General features: G+C 40.3%; 1 long non-coding RNA gene across 3 annotated transcripts in view; it reads right to left on the bottom strand.

Moving 5' to 3' along the window:
- LOC109141217 (uncharacterized) overlaps positions 1–19,912 on the bottom strand; it is a 31,625-nt gene extending 11,713 nt beyond the window's left edge. For 2 of the 3 annotated variants that reach the window (XR_003463564.1, XR_002042685.2), the window contains exons 1-4: positions 19,448–19,911; positions 18,130–18,294; positions 17,292–17,335; positions 2,655–2,692 (exon numbers count right to left, since the gene is read on the bottom strand). This is a non-coding gene — a long non-coding RNA (uncharacterized LOC109141217). Of the gene's footprint in view, positions 1–1,970; positions 2,038–2,654; positions 2,693–17,291; positions 17,336–18,129; positions 18,295–19,447 lie in introns of all 3 variants that reach the window. The other variant, XR_003463565.1, reaches the window with a different exon arrangement.
- Positions 19,913–20,397: the final 485 nt, after the last annotated feature.

Genomic DNA, 20,397 nt, shown 5'->3' with positions numbered 1-20,397 from the left:
ATACATTAAATAATCACAATCTAACATGACATTTCTTAGGCCTTTATCTACAAATGACATTCTTAGTATTGCTGAATACCATTTTCAAAGGCATATCATAAGTGTTTTGAATTCCTCCTTTCCAGGCGGTGATTTGTTTCCATTTATTTTAACAAAGAGGGAAAACTAACTCTAGATAAGAGCAAAAAATGCTGAAAATGTAACAGCTTTTATGTCTTTTTTAAACTAAACATTGGGACTGATAGAGATACAAGCACATACTGCTTTTAATAGCCTATTCCAAGTACTGTGTTTTCAAGGAAGATTTGACATTTGGCTGCTTGTAGCCTTGTATTCAAAAGTTATATATGACTGTTCAAAACCAGAGGAATCGGTAAACAATACACAAACATGGATGTTGTGTAAAATGTGATGAAACTGCGATATTCGAGTCTCTTGCATCAAAAAGGTTGTTGTTGGCATCGCATGTCGGTAGTTCCCCGCGAGCACTTGAACGCATCAACAAATAAGGAGTTTTTTTCAAATAGTTCCTTTTTTAGGAACCGCATTACAACATGAGGACGTCCTAATGCTGACAAGAACACTCTTTGTTCACAATGATGAATCACACAGCCTACTTAAAAAAGTGATTTTTTTTAAAGAGAGTCATGAAATCAGTGTAAATCGACGGTTGATTGAAAGATAGGAGATCAATCAAAAGCCACTGTGTTAAATATGCACAACATTGATTTTATATGTCACCATTGGTTTGCACAACATGGGCAGTCAGGGGAATTAGTTCTATGTCTTTGTCAAGTCTCAGTATTACTCAAATAACATCCGTGCAACCTGTAGGTGTGCACGGTCTAACAAAGAGATACTTTAGAGTTGTGTAGGATGTGCTTGTAGGATCCAGTGTTTCTGGACCCATCAGGTACTAGGGAAGAGTCAGGATATCTTTGACCATCCTTTGCAATTCCCCTCAACTTTATGAGGGAGCAACACTGGTGTGCCCTTTAAATGGACTGAAACAGTGAGAAACAACCAACTATACCAACAGACGTAGAGAGGAGATCAAACTGAAAGGTTTTCTGGTGTTCTGGGTGCAGTACATCAAAGCACAGGGAAGAAAAAGAGAGAGGATGTTTTCAATGCATTTTTTCAGAAACAACTCCAACCTTCCACTAACACATGAGCAAAAACATATAAACACACGCACACACTTAGCACAAATACAAGGGCCAATCCCTGCACTGCCTTGCGGTGTACCTCTAGGGGGGTTAATGGACGCATTCACTCACCCTGATACTTTCCTCCCCCCTTAAGCTCATCTTCCACTGCCACTGTTCTCCCACTCCCCTCTTTTTTCCCCATTCCACTAGTGTTTTCCACCCCAGTGGAAACAAGGAGGGGTGGGTGGCTTGGCTGCTCACCAGCGTCTACAGCGTACGTACACAAGAAAATGGGTCAGATACAGGAGCGGATCAGGGGGGCTTTCATCTCGACCATAGAGCGGTGAACATGCCGGGGGCAGGGTGTGCTTTATGTGTGTTTAGTGGTGGCTGGGGTGAGCTGGTGGTGAGAGTCCCCAGGGTGACAACACCTTCAGGCACATGCTGCTGGTCCTCTCTCAAAAACACACTTTGATGGTTTTGGTTTGTCGATCATCAATTCTACCGTCAATAAACTAATAAAAAATTCATTATCTTTTGGTATTGGATTTATATTTTGCTATATTTATTATATTTAGCTAAATTCAAATAGCTGAGGCTGTATTATTATGGCTGTGTTTCAGGACGTCTCATTTCTTACATCAGTCTGAGCAGGGTAAACACACTAATTTCATCTCATAAACAGTTTTAAATCTGTCATATACGTCGTTGTGCATGTGGGCGTCTTTGTTGGGTGTGTGTGTGTGTGTGTAAGCGTGTGCATGAGTGCATGTGTGAATGGTGTTGATGCGTAGGAGACAGTTACGTGTTTTGGCTTACAACATGGCTGTCGATGGCTTGAGTTGTCATGACGATTTTTAGTAGGACTTCACCATGGTGACCATGACTGGACACACACACAAACACACACACAAACACACATGCACATTCTGAATACATTTGGAATATTTCTTGTAATATGTAATTGAATGACACTTTGTGTACTTTTTTTTTTTTTTTACACAAATGCACTGACCCAGTTTTTTTAGAGAAGAAAACAAGCTTTCTGTCAAAAACAGCTCCTGCTGCCACACTATCTGATACTGATCATTTAAAAACACATCAAAACTGATCTGAATGTAAATATTTGGATATGAATTGGAGGTTTTAACTGGTTCGTTCCCAGTATTTTAGATTTGATCCCAAACCAGAGTCTAACCAGGTCTAAGTTATCCAGTCATATAGAATCCAGTTGTAAAGCCACAGGTCTCAGGTCTGTGTTGATTTTCTATGTGGGTTTGTTCAGATCCACCACATTTTGGACTTCTCTTTTGATTGGTTCTCTCTTTTTTTCCATTCATTTATGCATGTTGGGTTCAAGAAGTGTTTCAACTTGTGCAATAGATCAGATCCAAAGACCTCTTCTTTGATGCACTATTGACCTGATGCCAACATTTGCAGGATAAATTCCAATTAATCACAATTTATGTACTTTTGTATTATTCATAATAATAAAGTACTCACCAAGTTGGTTGGTGAGATCTTGGTATGTGGCAACATCCCTAAAAATAAATCAGACAGGACAAGAAACACAAGCAGTCAGAGGATAACAGAGGTTTAAAACAAACTCCAGTGTAATCCAGGCTTATTTGCAAGGAAGGCAAAAGTTAAAATGATTACCCAATCTGTCTGTTGTAAACATCCAACACTTCCTAGTTCAATTTTGACCTACCATACTTGCCATGGGTGTGTACATATATGCCACTGCATATATAAGCCAGTTTTAATATTAAATATAAGATGGCATGTCAGTCAAGCTCCTCGCAATGCTACCTGCTAGTCTGTGGATCAGATTCTGCAGTATCTTGGGGTGGCAGTGACTTAACTTGCCTTAACTGATGACGCATTATTAACCTGACCTAACATAAACTGTGACTTCACTTCCCCAGAAAAAACCTCCTTATACCAAATGAGTCAAATGACTGGTGTGAAGAAAAAGAAATTGCTTCATATCATGTCAGTTGAGTCAATGTTGGCTGATGCTAAAGACCACAAGTTATAAATAAAACAATCTGGGGTTGTGGAGTTAAAAAGAAGCGTGAATAGCACAAATTTACGGCCCGTTCATCATCTCTGCTTTTGGCACATTAGCATAACATACCTGAAACTCCAACCTCACTGTTTTGCAACCAGTATGCTTCACTGTACAAGGTTACCAAGTGCCCAAATCTCTGCAATTATTTTGGTGAGAGAATACAAATGATAGCCAACACTACAAAAAATTACACCCAAGTTGTAATAAACTGGACTTATCCTTGAAACCACAACCTCATATAACATTATTGTAGGTTTAACCTTCTCTCGTGACAGACAGCACTGGGTTAAACTTTAAAGTGCAATGTTTTCTTCATTGTATCACACATGCGCCTACACGAGTTCTGTGTCACTCGTGTATCTGTAGCAGTCCAACTCCTCTCCGTGACCCGAACGTGACACGTTTTTACAGTGCGGTGACAAGAAAGACGCAAGAGCTCTACCGTAGGATAAGAGGTCACAGATCAGTTGACCATTTCAACCGCAACTCTTTGTGGCACCGCGAGCGACAGCCTCCCACATTGTGTCTCCCACATACACAGACGTCAGCCAATCACACACAACAAAGCTCTGACATCATGGCTGACATGACAGCTAAGCAGGAACAGCTGTCTAGTAGTTACAGGCCACACCACAGGATAGTGACGCAACAATGTGTGTGTGAGCGTAGGAGTGTGTGTGTGTGCTGTATGAGAGTCTGGGTCAGTACTGCGTCGGTATAGGATAGACAGCTCTGGTGTGGTCAGTGTGGGAGAGATGAGTCACAAGGTCAAACTGAAGTTGCATTCCAGTGAAGGAGGAAGAAGAGGAAGAGAGAAGAAGTCAGAGAAAGTGAGAGCAAAGAAGACAGAAGTCAGATAGACTAGAGGGAAAAAGGTGACTTGACAGACAGTTTACGTTTTAGTGATTTGGTAACACATCCTCATTTAAATCAATTTTTGGACTGAGTGGCCCAAAAGCAAAGATCTCATGAACTGTGCGATGAGGTTAAGTCCACACAAGTGGACATGTGTTTCCATGCTTTGCTGTGCTACGTGTTCATGTTGCGTACAGATAGTCGTGTGTGAATGGTCCACTCCGCTGGGGAAAAGAGGGAATCCTGCCCAGACATTCCATGGCACAGATTCCCAAAGAGTTTCCACTACAAGTAAGACACACACTCATACCCACACACAAACACACATGCTGCCTCTCATGATGAATTCCTGTATAATGTACAATGAAAGGCAAAACATAAGACAAGGTTTTCAGAGAGCCGCTACACAGGGATTCTGACAGCTAATAACCTATAGGTATATAAGTCAAGAAGAACATATGTGCACGCAATCAGGCAAGTTATTGCAGTGAGCTTGCATACCAAAGCCTGAACCCAGCATGCAAAACTCAGGACAAGGTCTCAAATGGGGCTTCCCATAATGCAAAGTAAGGGCAGTCCCTCCGATACAGAAGAAAAAAAAGTTACTTCTGCACACTGAGACACATATATGAATATATTAACACCTATGTTGTAAGTTTCAAGGTTATCACGCTTCATCAAACCAAAGACAAGATAGAAAGAGTTGAAAATAGTCCACTAAATATTTAATTTACATGTCAGGAGGGTAATATCATATGACTCTGCCTGAAGTTCCACTCCAAGTTAGTATTGTACTAAGTGTACGATCTGACCACAATAAGAACTAGGGGAAATGGATAAAAAAAAACACATTTTTAAACATGTTTGAACACTGCATACATACATATGTAACATATTTAGTTAACAAACGAGAAGCTTTATTGATGGGATCATGTATTGGATTAATTAAAAAAGTCCTTTCATAATAAAAAAAAAACAAATAATCTTTTTTACCGAAATAGAACAAGCTGTCCTATCGTGTACACAAACCACTCACCAAAATAAACTGCCACTTTAGACCACATTGACAGCGCTAATCATGTTTAGCTGGTATTTGATTACCATCTCCACCATAGCATGGTAACATTTGCTAATCAGCACTGACTGATGTCATTAGTTTTGCAGGTATTTAGTCATAACCGAACTGAAATTTTAATGGTGCTAGATGAAAAGTCGGGTTGTTACCATTTTACAATTAGTTCTGCATGGGATATGAATGTTTATACCAAACTATGCAGTGATCTATCCAGCAGTTATCAGGACAGGTCAAAACCACAAATTTGAATCTTATGGTGATGCAAGAGGAAAGATCGGGGAGGACACAGAAGTCGATAGGATATTTAAATTGTGAACCATAAATGTCTGTAAATGTTAAAAATTTACAGACATTTACAGGGTTCGAATCTGTGCTCTATTGCTGCATGTCATCCCGTCTCTCTCTTCATATTTAGAATAATGTTACAATCTGTAACATTCCTACATTTTATCTGGACCACTGGCTCCATCATATCAACTAGCTTCCTGTTTGCCAAGCTCCCTATCAACCAACACCACTAAGCAATCAATGCAAGACTCAGACTGCACAGCCAAGCCACAGCCAACCGGCCAATCCCAGCTTAGCTTCGGTTACAGTAAGCTAGTTGGCCTTTGCCTTGCATCACACTTGGCTAGTAGAAAGCAATCATTAGTTACATCTCTGCTTTGCACCGTTACATAATTTATTGTTGGCTAAAATCAATACTCTTGTCTTAATGCGAGAATTAGTAACAAGAATCAGCTGCTTATTAGCTGGTGATGTTATTAGACAAGCCAAGGTAAACCAGCCACTACTATGGTCATGGATTTCCAAGAAAATGAATCTCAAGTCTTTTACGTAGAAACGAGTCGATAATGCAACAAAAAAAGTTGTGGAAGGTTTGATTTTTTAAGGTACATTACAACCCATTTATAATTGGCAATATGAAGTAATAAAATACAATGAATGCATTAAATGGTTTAAAATCTTACATATGGCCCCCTTTGCAAGATCTGTCTGACTAAACGGGCTAAAAAAAATCATAATTAACAGTATAGCCTGTAGTTTCTTGGGAAGAACATTTAAAGTTCAATCAGCTCGTTTTGGTGAGTGAGACACACCATGTTGCACGTTACACATTCAGCAACAGTCATGAAAACAAGAAACAAAATGAGCTGCGACAGTGATGTGACAAAAGGCTGTAACATCAAGTTAAAGCCTGCAGCCAAGTGAAAACAGAGGAGGTCTGGTTTACATAAGATTGAAGCAAGCACAACTTTTCCCCTCGCATTTTGCCACTGCCTTTCTGGCAGTGCCACAGTTTAACAGTTCCTCTCCCCAATCCAACCAATCAGAGCCCCCACTCTCCCATTCATCCATCCATCCGTCCGCCTGCCTCTCCACCACAGTCCCCACTGAGCAGAGTGGGGCAGTGGAGCATTTCCACAGCCGTGGCCAGGAGAGCTTCCTAGGCGTCACGGACACACAAACACTCACATACAATCACACAACTGCAGTTTCACAAGCTTTCCAGATACACACACACACACACACACACACACACACACACACACACACAGGAACTTGAAGTGCCAGGAATTATGTAAGACCCAGGCATACCTTATATAAAGACCAGATATGGTTATGGAGAATAGGAATATCTGGACTATGGAAAAGGCATCTCTAACAGCAACACGTGCCTTTATACACACACACACGCGCACGGGCACGCACACACACACACACACACACACAATGAAAGCTACTAGTCACGGTCATTGTTGAGGTAATGGCTACTGCTTACGCCACTGTGGTTACCTCATGTATTCTGTTTCTATTCCTGTCTGCTTTGAATATGATGATTCTTGCTGTGTTTCCTGGGTGTGTGTGTGCATGCACGTGTGTGTGTGTGTGATGTGTATGTTTTCCCCAAAGCTCCTAGCTGCGTGTCTATCCATTAATGCTGATAAGAGGCCAATTATAGCAGCTGTCTTTCAGGAGATCCAAAATAACACGCACACAGTGACAGATATAGACCTCTGCTTTGCATAGCGCAGTCGTTTCGGATGTTGGCTGGATGTTAAACTGTAATTTGAATGGGAGTGTCGCTGATGATGGATGGTGAGATAAAAAGGTATGTTTCTCTCATGTCCGTAAAAGCCTGCGCTGCCAGGCTTTTTTTGTTTTTTTATTTATTTATTTGTGTGGTAACAAGAAAGATAATGCCATGGCAGCATTATAGATGTATGTGTGCTTGTGTGTATTATGTGTTTATGGAAATGTGTGTGTGTGTGGATGCAGTGACATGAAGCCCTGCTCCCCCCCCCCTCCCCTGCTCGGTGTGGAAAGTGAACCCGAGCAGTGGTATTTAGCTGTGTTTCCACAGTGGAAGTCTGTTCCTGGATAGAAACTACAGTGGAAGTTCCCCCTCATGGAGTGAAGGAACACAAGGAGGGAAAGAAGAGAGGGAAAGAGGAAAGACAGAGCAGAGGAAGGATTGAGTGTTGAGTTTAAAGAGAGGGCAACACGGAGAAGAGAGTGAACCGAGAGAAAGCAAGAGAGAAAACAAAGATTAAAAGAAGAGGTGAGTGGAGCAGAGACAGTGATTGTGACAGGGTGGAGGAGGGGGCTATTGGCATCGGCTAAGTGGGTCAGTCTGAGGTCATGACCTGCCTTTGAACTGAGTCTGGTCTGGCAGCTGTTTGAGAGACTTTAGGAGCAGCTACGTTCAGACAAAACACACATATGAAAAGCTAATTAAAGGAACAATGCAGAGTTTTTGACCACTAGTTTGTTTGTATTTGTGGACATGGCTGATCTGATACACATTCCCAACGATAGCAGAGGGTAATAACACAAATGTGTCCTGCAAGCAAACTGTAAAACACAGAAGAGGAAGTACCAAAAATTGCAGTTCCTCAAACAGCCACTTGAGGCTGGCTACAGAATGAGTCAATTTCCATAAGTCCCTCTATTAAAATGCTTAACTTCACAGCAAAGATAAACATTATTTATTTTATTTTAATGAATGTGAATGACAAGTGTATGCTATTACAAATGGCTTGTTTGAGCACCCAGGCATCATTTGGCCCGCCTCAGGTACACCTCAGGATCTAAGTGTCTGCTGATTTACAACCTGTGGAAGATGTTACGGATATGACATCCAAATTTTTATGGCCTATGGGGGAAAGAATCACCAGAGGAAGGAAAAGGCAAATCAGCAGTTAAAGCAAAGAAACAAAAAGGCTGGGTAAGTGTATGTGTGTATGTGTATATATATGTGACCACCCTAACCCTTTACAAACTGGGATAACCTGGCACACTTTCAGACAGTCTATCCTCAAAGACATTTAGTTGACAAAACTGAAAAAAACAATTTAAAGTCCTGCATTATTATGAAGGAACAAAATGTATTTGTTACATTAAGAAGCCTCCAGGATACACACAATGCTTAACAAACTGTGCTCTACTAAACAAACACGTCTTTGATTAAAAACAATCCATAATGATCTGTGCTGTTACCAAAAATACAGGAAGACACAGAGTGCATTATTTTTCATAACTGCACTGGTTGAACTACATTATCTAGCTAACACCGTGGCCTACAATACAATACATCAACCAAAATCTACAGCATGCATTATAATATACCTATTGTTTCATCATATTTTGGGGCAATATGTTCTCTGAATAAAAAGAAACTTTGCCAGCCTTGGAATAAAACAAATCCAACATGTAGGAGAAAGTCATGGCCGAGCCTCAGCTATAGCGCTTTATAGAGTTTTATGATTATGAAGCATACTATATGAGAGATAAACACACTCTTCAGCCAATCAGAATTGTGTATCCAGTGTGGTCACGGTACAATCTTAAACAATAACGTCACTCTGTGAGTGTGCAAAAATATCTGACCCCTCAGCCACTTATTGGATGAAGATTTCAAAGCAGCACAGCAGCCAGCCAGAAGAGCTCAAATGAAGTTATTTATCTCACAAGCACACAACTTTCTAAACATTACACAACATTACTGACCAAACATTTAGACAACAGAACCATCTCTCTAACAGAGTTAGTTAGGTGAATCACGTCCGGTGAGTAAGCATATTATTCAACCAAAAGGGGAGGGGAGGAATGCTGTCTCCTTCGTCCCAGTGACAGAGCTAAAACTGGTCTGATGGTCATCCCTACTAATCACCACAGGACCAATAACACTCGATCACAAATATGCTGTAGACTCACTATTATAAAGGTTTAAAATTTCAAATTTGAATGATTAAAAATATCGAAATGTTTATGAAAAGTGTCAAAATCAGGTAAAGACTAGCAGTATTCTCAGCTCCAGGACTGTGGGGGCGTGTCCGCTGAATGTGCTGAAGCCACACCCACTCATGTGTGCAGCCAAGCAGCAGACCTTTGCTCAGCCAGATTCACATCACACTGCAAGCCCTGCCTACCAAGACCAGTGGCCAGTTATTTCACTCACTCATTCAATCACTCACTGATATATCAAATCACGTCAGTTAAATAAAATCTCCTTCGTCGTATGTTTTTTTTTAGCACTGGCAATGTTCCACTTCACTTTGTAGGATGCACTGTCTCAGCATGCTTGGCATATTGTTGGAACATCTGGGTCTGTTTTTTTTCGGCGTGTTTAATTTGTGCTTGCGAAATCCAGTACCTCTGGGGAATTCCTTGTTGATGTTTGAATGGAGCGTGCTGAAATGGCGCTGAAGATTTGAAGCTTTGAAATGTGCTAACGACGTGTCACATATCAGACAGAAAGGCTTGCCTCTTCGTTCAACAAAAAAGTAAGCGTCCTCCCAGTTTTAAGAAATGTCCTGTGCTCGTCTTCATAACTGTGCTTAGTTTTGCATTTAGCCATTTTTGTGAATGAATCATAACTTGCTGTGCGAAAACCTCGGAAAACTTGTGCAGGTCCCCCCCTTCCACTCCCCACCCCAAGATAATTGGCTCTTGTGGCTCTTTTAAGCAGTAATAGCCCAATACACACAAGCATAACAATAATTATAAGGAATAAGGAGAGGAAAGACACACAAAAAAAATTCTGAAAGTTTTTTTTTTTTTTTAGTTGGAGAGCCGTATTCTTATTGGCCAAGAGCCGCATGCGGCTCCCGAGCCGTGGGTTGGCCACCCCTGCGCTAGATGATGCCATTATGCTATTATGTCAGCATCATAGGGAACTTCACTCCCACACAACAAGTCAGCACTTCCAGTCATGGGGAGCGGCATGCACAAATACTTGCTTTTCAGGTATGCAGCTGGCTGAACATCAGGAGGGTAGTCCCAATGCTTCTTTGCTTATTGAAATTTCTGGGAGTGTCTCTCACTGCGCACCAAGGACTTCTGGGAAGATCACAATACATGGGTGGACATGGGTGGTTTGCAATTATTGGTTTATTGGTGATTGGTGCCCACGCAGCAGCCACGATATTCCATGTTGCATATATTAGATTCCCGTACACAAGTAATTGTTAGGACTGAGTTTCAATCGTGAGAAGGAGGTGAAATTTAAATGTCAGAGTTGAGATGTAGTGAATCATAAGAGGTGAACCTTTTGAACGGAAAAGGTCAAAGCTGAGGGGAAGACAACTCAAACAATATAATTAATCCTCTTGTGCAACGCACACCGAGAAGTTACGAGATGCCAACGTCAAAAACTTTGGAGCGAACTTTGACTTTTAGATGCAAACACGTAGAAGATGAGCTCAAACAAGAAAGTGAACTGTGAAAGTGAAATTATAAGATGACTCTTATAGACGACGTGGTGTGAAGTAATAAAGGCAACTGCATGAGGTTTTTTAGGGTCACTCCTGAATCGACTGAACATTAAATTTATTGCATATTTAATGAAGCGATATTACATATAAATCATCATAAATAAATTCATATGGGAAATACTTACATTTGATATCAGGAATTAGAAGAACAACTTCACCTTTTTTCAGTATCTCTTCTTTTCTTTTATATAAGCCTTTTGCTTCCTTCCTATCTTGCACACACCCAATTGGTCTTATTATTATGAATTTTACCATGTTTTAATTGTGCAAACAAACTAATCTATTATCTCAGCTTGTATGGGAAAAGCTTAAATATTTTACATTTCAAGCTATTAAAATGATATTAATTCAGTAATTGTGTGTGCTTGTTTATTGCTCACACATGTATTACTCAGGCGTCTGTACATGGACAAAATTTATACTGCTTTATTTTAGAACATAATTCTAAACAATTAGGTGTAACCACTAAACCTGAATACTCTGGTGCCTGTAGTAATTTTGATTTTGTGTTATCGTCTTTAAAAACTGTAAGCTGTGAAGTGAAACTGTTGTTTTGTTTCTGGTTTTGACTGACAGAAATATGTTTCACATTGTCAAATGATGAAACATAATGAGTAAGACATCATATGATTGCTGTGTTGCTCGAGACACTTTTGCCTTTAGACAAACATTTCCATAACTAACTCACATCCAGTATTATTATTTTATTTTGTTTTTATCAAAGATAATCTCGATGATATTCTGTGGCAAATATGGAGAATATGATTAAATGCACTCATTTTGAAATAATAGATTTTCTTTCTACATCCACAGTGGCCTCATTTAACTAAAATGAGGCTTCACATGAACTATTCTGCTGCATTCTCATTTATATCAACCAAAATAAGCAGGTCCGAACTCCCTAAAGATTCTAATTTTGAAGTCATCTACAAACTTGATAAGAAATATTGAATTTTATTTTGTTTGTAAATATGCAATAAACACTAGCAGCTATCCCAAAGGTCAGTTTAGTCAGCCAACCATCCTTGAATTTGAACTTTTTATAAAAGGTGTGTGACACTACATTGTTGTAATCCCATCCACCCACACCACATAAAATATCAAAGGGTAACAGAGTTTTATCAAATCCTCACATGTAATGAGTCAACTGATAAAGAAAATATATATATTTTTATAGTACATGTACATTCAAGTTCCCATGTATTAACACACACACACGTGCGTACTCACAGACAGCTGCAGGCAAAGACGTGATGAGACAAGTTTTTTCCTAAAAGCCAACATTTGCTGTTCGCTCCACAATAAGAGGTACATACCTGAAGTTTATGAAGCATAACCTTATTATCATTCATTCATACGCTATGACAGGAAGAGTGAATGGAAGCTTGGCTGGTTTTGTAAGTATCGTTAACTCATGGATGTGAAAAAAAAAAAGAATAAATGATTCAATAAGTAAAAAGACTTTATAACCTCATATTGGAAATATAATTGGAAATAATGTATTGGAAATAAATAATACAAAGAAAGTAATATAAGTTAAACAGCTGTGACATTTTAAACAGAGGTGATAATTAATATCCGTTTAACATTTACATGCATTTAGTATTGCATTTATTGTGATGATGTAACACACCAGACTAGATTATTTTGTCCCTTTAGAGCAAATGTTAATAATAATATATAAAAAATATAATAATAATACTACAAATTCTTTTCTTGACCTTTCTTTAGTTGTGGTAGATCACAGAGTACAATTCACTCCATTTTTCAGGAACGCCCTGTAACGTCACCTGGTTGCACACTTTTACTACTGGGAGATGCCCAGTATAACCAGTCTGATCTGTTGGTGACCAAACAGCTTAACTGGAGCAGTTGGGTGTTCAGGGCCTTGCTCAATGGCACCTTAGTGTTGGTAATGGGTGTAGGGTAAGGTGGTAAGGGGTACACACGTCCTTCATTCCAACAGCTGTCAGACTCTTAAAACCAACATGGCCTAATGACTTCCTTGTTAATTATTTCTTCTAATAATGATTTATCCAATAAAAGGTTATGAAAGTAGTGGTAAATTGCTTATCTTATTTGACCAAGTAAAATACAAATACAATAATAACATTTTTTGCGGAGGAACCAGGGCATTTTTGACATTTTGCTTTAAAGATGCATGATACAATGAATCGATTGGAAAAATAGTTGACAAATAATTTTCGATCAATCTACTAATTGTTGCAGCTCTAGTTAATTATGGATGAAGACTTCAAAAATATTACGTAACTGTTCTACCTTAAAATAACAGTTTTACTATCATTTTGATGCTACACTGACTTCATTTACACGGATCCAGAAAAGTGCATAACAACGGGTTTAGCTGACATGTCAGAGGCTAAGAGAGCCAGGTGAACATTGACAGAGGAAGCCAAGAAGAGAAAACAAGAGAGTTACGGAGCAAGAAACTGCCGCACAAGAGTAAATTTCAGACTGATGTTTAGTCGTTTAGTCGAACATTGTGAAATAGACAGCTGAAGCACAGATGTCATGTTGGGCTTCTTGCTGTTGGACTATTAAGTAATAGCATGTTTCAGTGTCTTACCAAAGTTGCTGAATCGAACTCCACTTGCCAAATTGCGAAAACATCAATGCAGCCGATATTTTGACTCGTCATAGAAGGAAAAGCGTAGGTGTTAATGATAAAAATTAACAAAGCATGCACATCAATGTCTTGGTTCAGGGTCCTTATAATTTGCATGATGACTCACTGTCATGCTGTCTTGGATTAATAAGGTTAACGTGCTTAGTAACACCTGTAATTTTCCTACAGTGACAATTTAAAATGTCAGCGGTGAAAAAAAAAGGGCTAGGACACATTCATCATTCACACCTCAAATTTACGAAATACAGCCTGCCAGCAAGAATATAATATCCTGCCTCTGACATGTCGGCTACAACGGTAATAAGTCAGTAACAGCCGAACTGATGATAGTATAGGTAGTATTAAAATATACATTTTTGAGCCGCATCCACTTGGACTGCTACTTTTAAATTTAAGAAAGAAATATAATGTCTAGGCCTGTGTGTGATCATATGCACTAATACAGCATGTGTGTTTCCGTCAGTGAGCAAGTAGAGAGATGGAAAGTAGTTTGCATATCTGTAGTCTCAGCATAAGTTGAATACACTGTCCACTACAAGTTGACTTGGAATTAGAGACACATCAGATACTTCAAAAAAGTATCAAAAGTGTCAGTATGGGGGAATAGCCCAAACAAGGAAACTTTCCACCTCTGCCCACGAGTGTGACTCATGCAGAAATGCAACCACTTGTTTATCTGTAAGCGTGAGTGGGTGTGTGTGTGTACGTGTGTGTGTGTGTGTCCCTGTTTGCCTGTGCACATGCCCATGTGGTCAATGTGTGACCCAGAGCGACATTACTCGGAGCCACAGCAAAGCGTCAAACACAGAGCACATATTTAGACCCCATACGCTGAGTAAAAATCACAGAATACACACACACACACATTCTGCTCAAGTGTTGAATATCTGACGGGTGACAAAGACACTGACTCAGCTGCCAAAATGTCATCGCTCCTTTATATGAAGTAAGCCCGAACTACAATTACAAGCAGTCAAGCAGATACCTGGGATGAAGGTGTGGGAGTCGCATGAATGGAGGTGAGCATGGTATTCAGAAAGTGTCTCCCCAAAGCAGGGACCCATCGGAGACGAACTAAAGGGCAACTGTTTTTCACACCGACACAAATCCATTTGTATCAATACACAAATACATATACGCACTTTCATGTGCAACTGAAAGTCCAAGACTTTACATTCACTCTATCATGTTTTAAACAAAATGTATTTATAGGCCGCTTGCAAATATTTTGGCTAATATCTATCACGTGCTATGCTGGTCACCATGTGTTTTTTCAAGTGGACACCTACTGCATCTCTGCTTTGTTGTTGAAGTCTCGATCTAAACACTCTAAGAGGGGGAATCCTGTGATGTTAAAGCTCAAATGACAAAGCCACATCACACACATTCATACGCAGACAAACACACCAATACATGTTCCTGTTAGAAAATGGCCTTTAAACAACTGCCTACACGGAGGTGACTCAGACATCCACTGCTCACATATTTCCACACACACACACTATCTTACAAATTGCGTGCTTAAATTTACCGCTGGTAGTTAAGTTGTAAACTTAATACTTACAGCAATGACACAATTTGTTGTGTCTAATTACCTTACATAACAGGTCAGTGGCTGGGCTTATGATTGACAGGGACATGGGTATTTATTGACAGGATTTCTTTTTTTAATGCACAATCAAGAGTCAAAAAACCATGAACAACTTAGAGGCATGTGCTCTGAAAATGTTTTATCTGACGCTGTTGCTCAATACCAACATTTCTTAATGTCAAAATTCCATTGAGTTCAATGTCTTCGGGGCATTTTGTCTGACTTACTATTTTGCAGCGGGGCAAACTACTGTCTGTGACACACAAAGTTACATTCAGAAAATGGAAACCATGAGCATCATGTGTTGCTGCATTTTTTTAAAACATGGAATGACCACTGTCTGCATCTAGATCCAGCGACTGGCCTCTGTTTAGCGACTGACCTCTGTTGACCCCCAACACATAGCTGCAGAGTGCCTAATAATGTGAGATATTGGTCTTGTCTGTCAGCATACACAAGCTAAGACAGGTGTAGACAAACATTCAGTACTCACAATAATAGTTATTATAAAGCAGTCAGACCAGTTTCAGAGATTATCGGCATTAAATCACAAAACCTGACAAGGTTGAGATATCAGCGTATATTGCATTTATTCAAATTATAATTCAGGTAATTTTCTTTTTTCTGTTTCAGTGGCTACAAGTCAAACGCTTGAGGTTCCCACTGGAGGGGCAAGGGGGAAATCAGTGAAATAATAATCCACTCGAAGTAACACATACTGTCATGTGTTGTATGCATGCTGAATCCTGTCTGACACGCACCTGCTGCTCACAACAGAGCATGCATACGTGTGAGTAAGGGCTGTATACAGTGTTCTTTTCATCTGAAGCTCAGAGAGGCTTCTGTGTAAGCCCTTCAGGAAAAAATTCTGAACCGGTGCTATGAGAGTCATGCCACATAAGGACACAGAACCAGTTGACTTCTCACTTCTGCACTGTACAGAGAAATGCAAAGAAATAAACAAAGATTTAAGGAAAAACAAATGGATGCTGAGTTTAACTCAAACACCACTCAAATTTTACACAAAGTGGTGAATCATGTTGACTGCAGGGTAATAATAAGAGAGGTGATAAATCTGCCATCAAACAAGCAAGGGAAACTACAGAACATTACGCACAAGCTGCTGCGCATTACCCTTCTCTGTCGAGACGCACACACACACACACACACACGTTTACAAAAAAGTGTAAAAACACATCCCGATAGCATCATATAATGGCCCACAATCCCCAAGTGATATACAGTACACCTCCTGTGCTGAGGTTCATGGAAACACTTCTCTACACTCCTCTCTCCTGTCTTTGGGCACTGGTGTGATAAGGCAGTGATGGGTTGTATTACTTCACTTGGGTACTCCCGGGGGGAATCCCCCTGGTGTGACTGTGTGTGCGTGTGTTGTGTTGTCTGTGTGTGTGTGTGTATGTGTGTGTGTGTGTGTATCCACAGAAAGGGAAGAATGCCACCATTGAGCGCTCTGCAATTGCGCCAGCAATCCTCTCCCCCGCACCCCCGCCCCTTCCCGTCCTCGCTTGCACTCTGACGTACAGTTGGAGCAGATTTGGTGACACGAAGATAAAAGCCTTCCTCTGTTTCTCTCTTTCTCTGCTTTCCTCTTTCTCCAGTGTCACCAGAGTGCTGAGTGCTGGTGCCTTGGCCGTAGACATAGAGAGCTCATTCAAACTGACACAATCACTTTTCACTTCTGCTTTGCGATAAGCCAGAGCGTCTCGGTGCAATATGTCCACCATATAGTCAGCATCTCTGCACAGGAGGCCTACAGACGCTAAGCCTTGTATATACTACAAGTGTGCACTAACTACTGTGACAAAGACCCTGACTGCCTCTGTCATAAATCAGACAACAGTGACAAGCCTGCAGTGGTTTAACAGTTCAGTGCAAAAGCAGCAGATACTCAAACGACTTGTGTAATTCTTCATTGTCGAATAATTTGTTTTAGATGGAAGATAAAAAAAAAGAAGAACAAAGGTAATTTATTTGGTTTGTAAAACTGAATTTGTCTAGCAAAAAATGTGGTATTAAAATTCGCTCTCATAACTGCAAAAAAAAAAACAACAAAAAAAAACAAGACCAAATTTCAGAGAGAATAGGGATGAGACTGACCTTCATCCAGCTTTAATTGCTCTCCCTTTTTCTTGTTTGTAAAACTGTATGATAGAAGAAAAAAAGCCGCAGATTAAAAGGAATATTGCATGAATGGTAGGGAGTGTGAGCACAAGGATAGAAGGTACAGAGAACAAAATGTTTGGTTAATAGATTTATAACTTGTGGGCTGTTGGTTAACAAAGCTGCACACCTTTTTCCTGTTCCACCAGCCTTTTGTTAAAGTGTAAGAGGAAATATGGCCTTTCTAATTCTGTTCTGATTCAGGACGCAGGTTTCCTTAAACAGATAAACTCTCAGGGGCTCTAACTTCATAGAAAGACTAGAGAGGCATGAACTTTATTCAACCAAAGCATTTCAGCATGTGGCTTTCAATACATGCTCTTCCGGTAAGAGTTATCTTTTACATTTCTAGTATTTTTTTTTTTTATTCCTCGCACCTTCGGTAACTGGCTGATGAGATAGTGCAGGTTCCTGAAAAGGCCAGGAAGTGATGTTTAACCATAAAGCAATGAAGCAAAACTAAAAAAATTTTTTTAAAAAAAACATGCAAAGAGGAAATGTGCTCAAAACTAACATCATGTAGAAAAAACTGAGTTGTACATATTCCTAAAGGCCACTAAGGGGAGAAGATCCACCTCCCATGGAAATTTTAGGTTTGTAACTTGTTTTTTGGTTAAAATGAATGTCATGTTTGAGGTTAAGCATGTATTTATTATGAAACTATTAACATCAGTTCAAGGAAACGAATATAAATCAATGCTATGTCCTTCGTGGTGACGAAAACAAGTCCTTTGTGTCTGTGTGTGTGCGTGAGTGTGTGTGAGTGAGTCGTCACCTGACACGCGACGCTGGTGGACGCAGTTGATTACTCACACGTCCAATTCTATTAAAAGGACACGGTCATAATCTCTAATCACTTCCACGTCTGGCGGAATAAGAGAGCAGGTTAATCTGGATTACGCGTCACCATGGTGAGGTCACAGCCGAGGCAGCTGATACCCTGAGCAGCCGGGATGAGCAGGAGGAGAGAGCGAGGGAGACCAGGTGGAGCACAAAGACAAGGAGACAGAGTCAATGAAGCTGATAAGTTATAAAGACAATTATAAGATAAATGAATTACACTACATGACTAACGCATGCTTACAGACACTGAAAGGGAACATGAACAACAAAGGTATTGACATGCATTCGTACTTGTACTAACAAGCAATATTTCACAATACTAGATTAATGAAAGTCCCTTTTATGGAATAAATGACCCATTTATAAAAGCTTACCCAAGATGACCTAAACATTGCTTTACAGTTCTGACGAAAGGGAGAACAGCACAGTACATGCAGAACAACTTGTGATCTATGCCTATAGGATATGGTTTGCCCTTAAAAAGCCATGAGGATGGAAATCAAGCTAATAAGATGCAGCTTCATGAAAAGATGAGTAATAAAGCAAAGAAGTCATAAAGGGGGCAATACCCATCCTGCAGTTCATGCACGGGTATGTGGAAGAAACACTACAAACTGTTTCCACAAGCAGGAATTGTGTGCAACTGTGAATTAACAGAAGAAAGTCAATCAGTAATAGTTTATGTCAATATTTGGAGGAGGGTTTTTTAGCCCTTCTCTGGCTTGGTTGCATGTGATCTACATGCCCTCCATCATTAATCACCTGGTATACTCTTCAAGCATGTTACAAACAAACTTGAGGTCCTGGATGTAATACACTGGGAGAATTTGAGTTGGATTGGATGTTTTGGTGGACAAACAGGGCTTTTCTCTCTGTAGGTGCACACATGCATGTCTTCCTTTTCTGCAAGTCAGAGTGCATCTGTTTCAAGGTGTAACACAGGAGAGGGATTTCCCAGGGCGGACGCGCACACATTAATCTATCCGGCGTGCGTAAAGTGTGCGCACTCACCTTCCACTGCTGTTTTTTTCCATTATTAAAAACCCTTTTAACCTACAACTTTTCGGCTTGACAGCTACACTTTCCCCTCTAACAGCGGTGTAACCTGCCTGCTGTGCTTTTTTTTCCCCCCCTCCTCCTCGACCAGCGAGAAACGCCTCAAGTCTTTGCTCAGCTGGTGAGCAAGAAAGAAAAAAAAAAAAGATATATAGCGCTGTGGTGCGAAGCTGCAAACCCTCACATTCACAAACCTGTCGTGTGTTTCTGTTTGGCGAACCGAAGGTTATTTATCTTCGGATCAATGGTCTTTTCAATCCCCGCTTTTCCAAACTTGTCCCCGGGTAGAAAGTGAACCTGTGGCAGTGGGATTTACTCGACAGCTCCTAGAGTTGTTTCTCTGTCTGGTGTATGACAAGCAATAATCAGCTGACTGTAAAACTACCCCCCCTCTACTGAATAGCAGGTTAACACTGAGTGTGCTGATTTTGGAGCAGTGGCTCATTTCAAACTGTATGGCCCAGGTCGCTTTAGCCGAATGAAAACGGGGACGCGCTTTACGGCTAAAAATACCTGTCTACGACTATATTTGGCTTGGCTGGATCACAATCACAACGCTAAACGGGCCCGCCTGCTATCACACTACCTCCGTCCGCCAGGTGCTAAATTTAGAAACAGGGCTTGCGTCAATCACGAGAACTCAGTGCGTCAAGGCTTTGCCCGCCCCCGGGGCTCATGATTGGTCAGAATTAGGACGTTGACCGAAAAATACGCGCTTCGTGATTGGCTAATGTGAACTTTGTTCTCAGCGGCTCCGGAGGTAGTTTTTAATTTTGAGGTTGCTGAGTACGCCGTGAGGAGACAAAGACTGCCTTAGCTGGTTGGTTTACAGTGTTTCTTCACTCTTGACAATATTTAACAAGAAGATTAAAAGATTAACCACAGTCAAATGAGTTGAAGTCAAATGAACTCCACAATCCCGTGAGAGTTTAGCTTGCCTGCTGGCCTAAAAACATGGTAAGCAAATAAACACCCATTCTAACAAGTCGTGTAGTTTCATCATCAGTCTTTAAGATGTGTTTTCTTTCTGCTAACAGGATCAAATAAGCCCGCTTTTCTTTAAATAAGTGTCAGTGCTTTGACAAACTAAGGTTGGACACTGCCATCTAATTTAGGGAGATTGCTGGAAATAAGTTGGGAAAAG

Source organism: Larimichthys crocea, chromosome XIII, assembly GCF_000972845.2.
Source record: "Larimichthys crocea isolate SSNF chromosome XIII, L_crocea_2.0, whole genome shotgun sequence".
In the NCBI taxonomy this organism is placed as follows: Eukaryota; Metazoa; Chordata; class Actinopteri; family Sciaenidae; genus Larimichthys; species Larimichthys crocea.
Note: the sequence above shows the minus strand (reverse complement) of the source record. Positions and strands in the feature narration are given on the sequence as shown.